This window comes from Bubalus bubalis, chromosome 2 (assembly GCF_019923935.1).
Source record: "Bubalus bubalis isolate 160015118507 breed Murrah chromosome 2, NDDB_SH_1, whole genome shotgun sequence".
In the NCBI taxonomy this organism is placed as follows: Eukaryota; Metazoa; Chordata; class Mammalia; order Artiodactyla; family Bovidae; genus Bubalus; species Bubalus bubalis.
In genome coordinates, this window is record NC_059158.1 from 160,542,344 (window position 1) to 160,552,762 (window position 10,419).

Here is a 10,419-nt window from a genome sequence, read left to right on the forward strand (position 1 = left end):
CTGGGTGGGGGAGGCTATGTCTAATGCAAACAGAAATAAAATCTTTGAGTTCTGCAAGTGCCGCCCTTGTTCTGTGCTCCTAAGAAATTGTATATTCTTAAGAAATTATGTATATGCTGGAGGTAAGGAAGCAGGTCTGTTAGCTTGCAGTAGACTCCAAGGTTTCATGTTAAATGATTTTTGATGAGGAAGTTGCCATTTCCTCTGACAATAATCTGCTCTGTTCATTGCTTGTCTCATTGTCCAACTCAGCTTGTAGGGCATTGTCAATCCTCATGAAAAGCTTTCTTTCCAGGCAGTGAGAAAGTTGAAGGTCAGAAGGAGGACACAGTGCTGAGAATGTAGACGCTCACGGGATTTGTTGAGTGATGAGACCCTCTCTAGCTCAGAGAAAAATGAAAAGCCCTTTCTTGCCATTAAATTTAAAATGTATCAAGGCAAGTGGAAAACAAACACAGGAAAAGTTATTCAGAAAGCATTATGCTTTCAGCCTTCCAATTCCTTTGGCAAAAACCTCCATCAGAAGGGGCAGGGGAAGATGAATTCTGCAGCAAATGGGATAGGAAAGAAGGAACCACCCAGCATACATAGGAGAGGATTGAACCAGAATGTAAACTGAAGACATTAGGTATTGCTGTTGTCTTTATAAACCCACTGTGTTGAAGAGGTGGTGCTCAGGCTTTCAACCAATGACTAGCGAGTGTCTACATAATGAGCAGTAACCCCTACTCTGTATCGAGAGATCACATATATGGAGTAACAGCCTCTGCCGGACATGGCTGGCTAATTGTCTGAAGCCTGGATGAAGAGAGAGGATTATATTACATGATCCAGCATATTACATTAAGCTGAGTCCTGATTCAGAGCCAATATTTCTGTTCAGTGATGCTTGGTGCTTTAGATCTCTCCCTGGTGGAGTTTATCTCCCTGAGGAAAAACAGTGATAGCTATAAAGAGCAGTCAATAAACTTTTTTTTTCTTTCTTTTTTTATTGGAAGATAATTGCTTTACAATATTGTGTTGCCTATGCCATACATCAACATGCATCAGCCACAGGTGTACATATGTTTCCTCCCTCTGGAACCCCCCTGCCCATCTCCCACCTCATCCTACCTCTTTAGGTGGTCACAGAGCAGTGGACTGAGCTCCCTGTGTCACACAGAAAATCCCCACTTGCTGTTTATTTTACATATGGTAATGTGTATGTTTCCATGCTATTCTCTCAATTTATTCCACCTTCTCCTTCCCCCACCTACTGAAATAGGTTAATCAGTACCATCTCTTTAAATTCTGTACTCATGTGTTAATATACAATATTTGTCTTTCTCTTTCTGACTTATTTCACTGGGTATAATAGGCTCTAGGTTCATCCACCTCATTAGGACTGACTCAAATGCATTCTTTTTTTAAACAGCTGAGTAATATTCTATCGTATATATGTGCTGCAATTTCTGTATCCATTCATCTGTTGATGGACTAGTTGCTTCCATATCTGTTGTAAAAAGTGCTGCAATGAACAGTGAGGTACATGCATCTCTTTCAGTTATGGTTTTCTCAGGGTATATGCCCAGTAGTGAGACTGCTGGGTCAACCAAAACACTGGAGCACTTTTCTATCTCAGGATAGAGATGTCTTCTAGAAAAAGGAGCACTGGACTGAGAGTCATTTGTCCTAGACTGGGATATTCTAGACCTGGCACTGCCATTGGACAGGTGTTTGACTCAAGGTAAACCAGTTGTTATCATAGAATTGCCACTTTCTAATTCGTAAACTGAGAGAGAATGAGACCTTTCTTCAGATTACAACTAGGCAGAATACCCAATGTGTACAACAGATAAACTCAGAGAAGCTCTGGTTGGAAAACAGATGAGGAATGAAGAACCCATTGCTTACCTTTCCTCTGCTCCTTCCCACTTTCCCCTCAAGTGGCTTCACTAAACCTTTAGACATCCATAGTTCCCAAAATAGCCTCTCACGCTAATCCCCCTAGAGATCACATAGTAGAAATGTTAGTCTTTTATTACTGTGGTTTTAGACTTGTATGTGTTCTAAAATTTCAGTAGGAGAATCACCCTGGAGGTGATTTTACAAAGAAAATAGAAACATGCAAGAGGATGTCTATGTCCTGCAATTCCCAAGGTTTATTTTTGTTGTTGTTGTTGTTATTGCTTTTTAAGTTCAGTCCTTCTCTACTATGTAGAAATTTGTAGTGATTTTGGTTCAAATTAAACCACATTGATACTATGCTACTGTGTGGGTTATGGTTGTATATTGTTGGCTAAAGAAAAATTCTCCATGTTGGTCAGTCTCAAAAGGAACGGCATGATGACAAAGGGATTCCCAGGTGGCTCAGTGGTAAAGAATCCTGCCAATGCAGGAGATGCAGGAGATGCAGGTTGGATCCCTGGGTCAGGAGGACCCCTGGAGGAGGAAACGGCAACCCACTCCAGTATTCTTGCCTGGAAAATCCTATGGCCAGAGGAGCCTGATGAGCTAGTCCATGGAGTTACAAAGAGTCGGACACAACTGAGTGACTAAGTACACATGCATGTGATGACAAAAGCTTATCTGTTAGGTGTTTTATTCTGACTAGGAGAAGGAAAGAGGCAGTGCAAATAAATAAAGCAGAGGCTTATGGAAGGAGTTGTATGATACCTGGCTTTTGAGTTGAAGTTCTTACTAGACCAAACTGTCAGGTTAAAAAAAGAAAAAAGCGAAAAAAAAAAAAAAATAAAAGGAAGCAGAGAGGTAGGCGCATTTGAACTGTTGGGTTTTGGTTTAAAGAATGTGTCTAAGTTAGGAAGAGATTTTATAGAATCATAAAGCATTGAAAATTTAAAGCTAGAAGGGATCAAAATGATTTTATCCCAAGAGTGGCTTTAGTTTTTGAGAGGAGCTTTTCTTTTTCTTAAAATGAATGTTCATATATAAGCAAAGGATTTTGATCTTTTGACTAGCCTCTTAGGGAATGTTCTTCTTTATAATATGCATGGGGTTTTGGAATGACTGGTAAAGCCTTTCTGGGAAAGAAAATATAATAGTATGTTGGGTAAATTGAGAAATTGAAATAATTACCCTAAGTTTATCAAGGTAATTTCATTAACACTAGTATTATCAAATATTGTTGCTGAGATTACTAAAACAGTCCTCAGTTGAAATGGAATCACTTATGTGCTTTAGTGATGGTATTTTTATTACATTTTTTTAAATTTGAAAAAGAGAATGCAATCAATTAAGCCACATGTCTACAGAAAAAAGGTCACATTTTTGCAATTATTTTAACATAAAGAAGTGTTACATATAGAGTCACTGTCAATTACTAGAAATAATTATGTATTTTCTTGGGTAATTTCTTGGTAATTAAAGTGTCAGTGAAGCATAAGATGCTTTGTTAATGAAAAGATTAAAAAACCTCACAAGAGTTTATCATATTTTGTTGAAATGTGGTTCAGTGTTTATTATCATAATTTCTGATTGTTATTGCATAACCTTGAATCATATTAATGCACAAATCATGAGTGTAAGCCAAATAATAGCTCATGAAGTAAAAAACACATCATATGAGGTGGTTCAATAGCAATCAGAATTATGATAATAAACATTAAACTGTGTTTCAACAAAGAAACAACAACACTCTAAAAATATTTTTTCTTTTGATTTTGAAAGACTCTATGACACTAATTACAAAAACAATTACTGAAGAGGAAAAAAAGAAAAACAAATATTGCCCTTTGTTTCCAAGTATTCTATACTGAATAGTATAAACATACAAAACTGCAAACAGAATTTTTATGAATAAAATAATTTCTAAAATGTTGAAAAAGACATTTTGAGTGAATTTTTCACATTGCATGTTGTATATTTTTTGAAACTAATAATGCTAACCCATCCTTAGCTAGGCAAGACTTTACTTGTTACTTAAGAAGAAGGAGGTGGATTTAAATTGATTCATTCTTTTATTCCTATCCTTTTTGTGACCACTAAAGATGTGACATGAGAGAGTAAATAGATCAATGTGCCCTTCTTGTTTCCAGATGTTTCCTGGGAGGAGCAAGAGAACCACAGGAAATCTCATAGGGACACAGGCAAGATTGGGATGCTCCTGGATTCTGAACTTAAGAGATAGGACATAAACAAAAACATTGCAAAGATGGAAAATTAAGAGCTGTTGTAATGGTGTGCTAGATCTGGCTCTTAGAGTAGATTTTTCGAGAGTAGATTTTGTGCTATTAATGTGTACGTGGTCTAGGTGCTTAGTTGGTAAGATGTGTCTGACTCCTTGCAACCCCAGGGGCTATAGCTCACCAGGGTCCGTTGTCCATGGGAATTTCCAGGAAAAAGCACCGGAGTGATTTGCCATTTCCTCCTCCAGGGGATCTTCCTGACCCACGGATCAAACCCACATCCATATCTCCTGCAGGAGGATTCTTTACCACTGTGACACTGGGGACGCCCAGAAAGGAGAGTTGAAATGAGATTTTGGGCATCTCTTTTCAGCTCTCCTTTCAGTGACTTTCCATTTGGAAGATTGAAATCAGCCTTGGTAAGGTTATTTACACAATGGAAATTGGCAAATGCTGCCAATCAGAGCATTTTCTTTTTTCAGAAAGCCAAGTTTTTAGCGAACTAGAAATGATGGGAAGAGAAATGGGCTGTTGATTTGAAAGTCACATTGATCAAAATAGTGACCACTATAGAGCTCAATTAGATCCTCTTTAAGTAGAGGCAAAGATTTACATTTATTCACCTTATTAAAAATGACCCCTTGTCTGATCTATAAGCCTGAATAAATTTGGAAAATCTGGTCCAATGTTTTTGATTTGACTCTTTACCATTCACATAAAGCTTCTAATACTGACATGACCTCTGTTGCCTTCTGCCCCAACAGACTCCCATTAATCTTTTCTTCAAAGAACAAATGAAATGGAGGCTCTACTAAGGGACTTTTGTAGGACAGGACCTGTGAGACCTGACAGTCCTCTGATTTTCCAAGGAGATTTTATTTAGTGAAAGCTCAAGGACCTTGTAACATATCAGACATTGCATATCTGGACCCCCAGGTTCTCTTTGCATTCCTGTCCCCAAGTATTCATCACACTACTCTCTCGCTCGCTTGTGCGTGTTGGATGCATGCCTTCGCCAAGAGTTCTCTTCCTCTTCCTCACCATCTGTCTAATTCCCAGTTCAACTAGAATTATAGAAAAACGGTTGCCTGCAAAACCTCATCTTATCCACAGTAGTCATTGCATGTCATATCTCCAGGAAGAGGGGTTCTTTATTTTGCAAATATTTTTGAACAATTTGGAAAGTGCAATTCCAAGCACACTGTACACACTGCAGCCGAGGGCTTCTGTTAACCTTGGAACAAGTCAAGGAGCTACTCTTTACATAATTGAAGGGATGATAGGGGAAGTGGAAAGGAAAAGGCATCTTTTCAGGATGAGGTTGTACTCGAAGATCCTAGAACTCAAAATTTTGGGATGAATATTTGTGCCTAGATTAGTTTACCTTAGAGCTTTCTGCTATAGAGATGTGGGTCGAAGATCATTAACAGATTTTCTGGTTTATGGACAAGAACTGAAACTTGGGGAGCCAGATTAACTGTTTTGTCTAATGGTCATGGGATGGAAGGCTGAAAGGACCAGCTGGGGGAATGCATCAAAAGCATGTAGATATATTTGCAGCCCTAGTTCTTTAGTTTCAAGCCTTCTTGTTTTTCATTTTCCTATGACCACATTATGATTTATTAATAAATATTTACATTTTTTAAATGGGGATATTTAAATAAAACTTTCATTGACATGTCATTTTTATAAAATTGTCTGTTGGATCAAACCCAGGTCTCCCACATTGCAGGCAGATTCTTTACCAGCTGAGCCACCGGGAAAACCCAAGAATACTGGAGTGGGTAGCCTATCCCTTCTACAACATATCTTCCTGACCCAGGAATCGAACTGGGGTCTCCTACATTGCAGGCAGATTCTTTACCAGTTGAGCTACCGGGGAAGCCCTTTTAAAATGGGAATATTTAAATAAAACTTTGATTGAAATATCATTTTTATGAAGCTGTCTGTTTTGTTAATTTTTTCCTGGTTTTTATTGTTACTTTAAATTTTAAAATAAAATTATCTACCTCCAGACAAAGGGTTTTAGAGAGATTTACATAGGGTTTTGAAGTTGCTAGGCTCACATCTGAACACCTAATCACTTCTCTCTCATCTCCTTGTGTTGTCAAAAGCCGATTTGTGCTCCTAGATAAAGTCTTGTTTTCATTTTGCTGGGGGATGGGATTGGGGGTAGCATGATTTTAAACATTTCTGACTCCTCTTTTTGCACAAAGGTGTTTCTCTTGGCAGGAATCCTAACTTGGCTGGATTCACTTTGGTGTGGGTGTGACCCCAGTTTTCCTCCAGCCAATATTTTGCGTGGCCATGCCAGTTGGGAGAGCCAAACTCTCTCTCCTGACCAAAGATCATAAAAAGGCAAAGACAAGTGCTCAAGGCACTTTTCTGAGATGATGATTTAAATTATCATGCTCTCCTGGGGTCCTTGAGAAATAGGCCACTCTCTGATCATTTTTGAGCACTTGCCAGCATGCCTGAAATATGAGGAGAGGGAGAAGATGTGTCTGCTTTTCTAATTAGTTTTTTCCTCCACTAAGTCATATCCCCTTCCTTTTAAGTGACGGAAAACATTAGAGTTCTTAAGAGATGTCTATTTTCCACTGGGGTTTACATCATCGTTTTATCTAATTATTTCCCAATTACGAATAATAATTAAACCAAATGGTGATGCAAACTGGCATGGTAACAATCTGTCTTTTTAGAAGAGCTTCCCAAAGGAGTTATAGAACACCAGGGTTGATCATTCTTTGTTCAGTCTCAAAAGTCAGCCTTGAAGAAAGCAAAAGTTACAAATCTTGATTTTTAAACCATGTCTGATGCCCCTTGTCCCTAATCTGATAGAGAAGACTGATGAATTCAGTCTTCAACTCTTTTTGACACCTCAAGAGTGTTATAACAGTTGCAATAAACATAAGCATGCTACAGAAGGAGAATCTGTTGACTGAGTAACTATTAATTAACCTGGAGTCAGGAGACCTGAATCTAGAGTGACTACGTGTCTGAGTTTGCCAGGAAGAATCTTGGTGAATGCCTCTTGTTCTGGTATTATTGTGGCTGGTGGCTCCTTCCACTGTCAGAAGTGTCCTACTTCAAATTCTTCTATAACTTGCTAGATGGGCAAGCAAAATGTCGACTTAGACATTATTGATATCTGATTGCAAGACTCTAAGACTTAAATTAAATTGTCTAAGTGGTATTTCTCAACCTCAAACACTCTATTTAAGATCAAATAAGAAACTAATAGATGAAAATATACCCTTTTCATGACAGCCCTACACATACAAGCTAAATTTACAAGGTTTCTAGAAGAAAGAAGAAAATATCTTTAAGATCTTGTATAGACAAAGATTTTTTAAATGAGACTTCATAAAAATTAAAAACTTTCTGCTCTTCAAAGACACAAAAAACTGAAAAGCCACAGACAGGGAGAAAATATTCACAATATATCTAACTAAGAAAGGACTCTTATTTGAAATATATAAAACTAATGAAACAAAGACAAATCATCATTTTTTTTAAAAGTGAGCAAAAACTTGAACAAATACTCAAAAAATATATTAGAATGGCAATTATGTACATGAAAAGATGTTTAACATCAAAGAAATGCAAATTAAAACCACAAGATATTTTAAGCCAATCATTAAAGTTGTTAAAATTTAAAACTGACAGCACTAAATGCTAGTGAATGACTGAAAGTTTCATAGCTAGTGGGAATATAAAAGGGTAAACTGGTTGACAGTATATTGTACAGTTGGACATGCACTTACACTCTAACCTATCTATTCTACTCAAAGTATTTACCCAGGAGAAAAGAAAACAGATGACCACAAAGGGACTTGAACAGAAATATTGATAGCAGGTTTATTCATAGTAGCTTCAAACTGGAAATAGCTCCTTAGATTGTCGGCATGTGAATTGACAAATTGTGACCTGTTTATAATGGAAACCTATGCAACAATGAAAAAAAATAAGTTACATCTAACAACGTGAGTGAATCTCATGGATAATATGTTGTGAGGAAGAATTTGGGCACAAAAGAGTATGTGCTAGGTGATTCCATTCATATAAAGCTCTAGCATAGGTGAAAGGGATCAATGGTGATAGAAATCCAATCAGTGGTTATCAGAGTGTCTCTGTGTGTGTGAAAGGGGGAATGTTGAGTGAAAGTGGACTGGAGGAACTTTCTGGATGAAGGAAATGCTAATTCTCTTTATCTAATTGATATATACATGAGTGTTTACACATATTAAAATCATCACTGAATGAACACGAGGTGTGTCCATGTCCTTTGTGCAAATTATACTCAATATAATACTGTAAAATAAGTCACACTATGTCTCAGTTTATCAAGTGCATTCTCATACAATAATGTTTTCCAAATATTTCTAAGCATCACAATTCTTTCTTTAGACAAAATGTTACATGGAATTTCAATATATAAAATAGCAAAAGCTGAATTTCTGGAGTTGAGATGAGGAAGGGGTTCTGATCAATGGAAAGTATTAATAACTACAGGTGAGAAACCACCACACATTAGCACACAGGTGACCTTTTAGTCATTTTAGTAACTCAGGCAACCTGGTGGGTGCTGTCTTTTGCTCTTCTGATGGTTGATTTTTGTGGATTCTTAGTAGTGAATGGAGGAAGAGGCAATGGCACCCCACTCCAGTACTCTTGCCTGGAAAATCCCATGGACGGAGGAGCCTGGAAGGCTGCAGTCCATGGGATCACTGAGAGTCGGACATGACTGAACGACTTCACTTTTACTTTTCACTTTCATGCATTGGAGAAGGAAATGGCAAGCCACTCCAGTGTTCTTGCCTGGAGAATCCCAGGGACGGCAGAGCCTGGTGGGCTGCCGCCTATGGGGTCGCACAGAGTCGGACACGACTGAAGCGACTTAGCAGCAGCAGCAGCAGCAGTAGTGGATGGAAATAGAGAGCTGATCAAGATTATCCTGCATTTCTTTTCACTGTCAGGTTTTAGGGAATCATCTACATGAAATTTTAAGTTTTCGTTTTGATATGGCCATCACTGTCACTATTGCTTAAAAAAATCCCTTTTTCCCCAGAAGGGAAAGATGAGGGCCACATCAAAAACTTGGATGTTTTTGCTTTTCCAGTTATCACAGCGTGAGGAACCATGAGGAGCAAAGTCTCCTGCAACACACACTATGAAGCGGTGGGGGAAGTCCTGCCTGGGAACCAGCATAAGTGCCTGCAGTGTCTGGAGATGGTGGTGCTTCAGGTCAGCCTGTAGGCCTATGACTCTCAGAAGGACAAACATTTCTTGGGCACCGTCAGGCTTAAGTCCACTCCCCGCCCCAAATTCTCCATGTGTGTCCTGTGGGACCAGCAGCACTGTGAAGAAGCCAAGGCTGTGGATATCCCCCACATGGCGCTGAGGAAACTCAACAAGAATAAGGAACTGGTCAAGAAGCTGGCCAAGAAGTATGATGCCTTTTTGGCTTCTGAGTCTCTGATCAAGCAGATCCCATGAATCCTGGGCCCAGGCCTGAACAAGCCTGGCAAGTTCCCTTCCTTGCTGACCCACAGTGAGAACACGGTGGCTGAAGTTGATGAAGTGAAGTCCACCATCAAGTTCCAGATGAAGAAGGTGCTGTGTCTGGCAGTGGCTGTTGGCCACCTGACGACAACAGATGATGAGTTTGTGTACAACATCGTCTTAGCTCTCAGCTTTCTGGTGTCCTTGCTCAAGAAAAATTGGCAGAATGTCAGGGCCTTGTGCCTTAGAGCACCTGTACTAAAGCACAGCTTAATAAACCATACTCCACTATAAAAAAAAAAAAAAAAAGAAAAACTTGGATGTTTTTGGATCAGTTGATGCTGAGGTTTTCATTCTCAACAATGTCCTACTCACACATTTTTGGGTTTCCCATCCTATAGCAGCTGGTTTGATTCATTTATTTATTTTAAAGTTCAATTTGTGATACAGTTAGAAGAGACTGTCAGCAAGGGAGAGTCAAACGGAAAGTTTATTTTTTTTTCTCCAAAGGGTAAATGGTGGACAAGTAGGGGACTGCTGGCATGGGGCTTATTGGATTTATTTGGTTTATTTTTTCCTAAAATCCTTCCCTCTAAGAGGACAAAGTTCTTCTTTTCTCTTTAAGTGCAAAGCCCAAAGTGAGAAAAATTTGAAATCTGATTTAAATTTTTTTGATGTGGAACAGACTAAAGAAAACACTGAGGCTAACTGAATTTTCTTTAATTTAAATAGGAGAGAGATTGGAATTCCCACGAGAGGATTGATTGTTGAAATTCATATTTATTTTTTT

The 10,419-nt window shown here is 38.5% G+C and overlaps 1 pseudogene; it reads left to right on the plus strand.

Annotated features, from left to right (window-relative positions):
* Positions 1 to 9,063: 9,063 nt before the first annotated feature.
* On the plus strand, positions 9,064 to 9,923 carry LOC102411065 (annotated as a pseudogene).
* Positions 9,924 to 10,419: the final 496 nt, after the last annotated feature.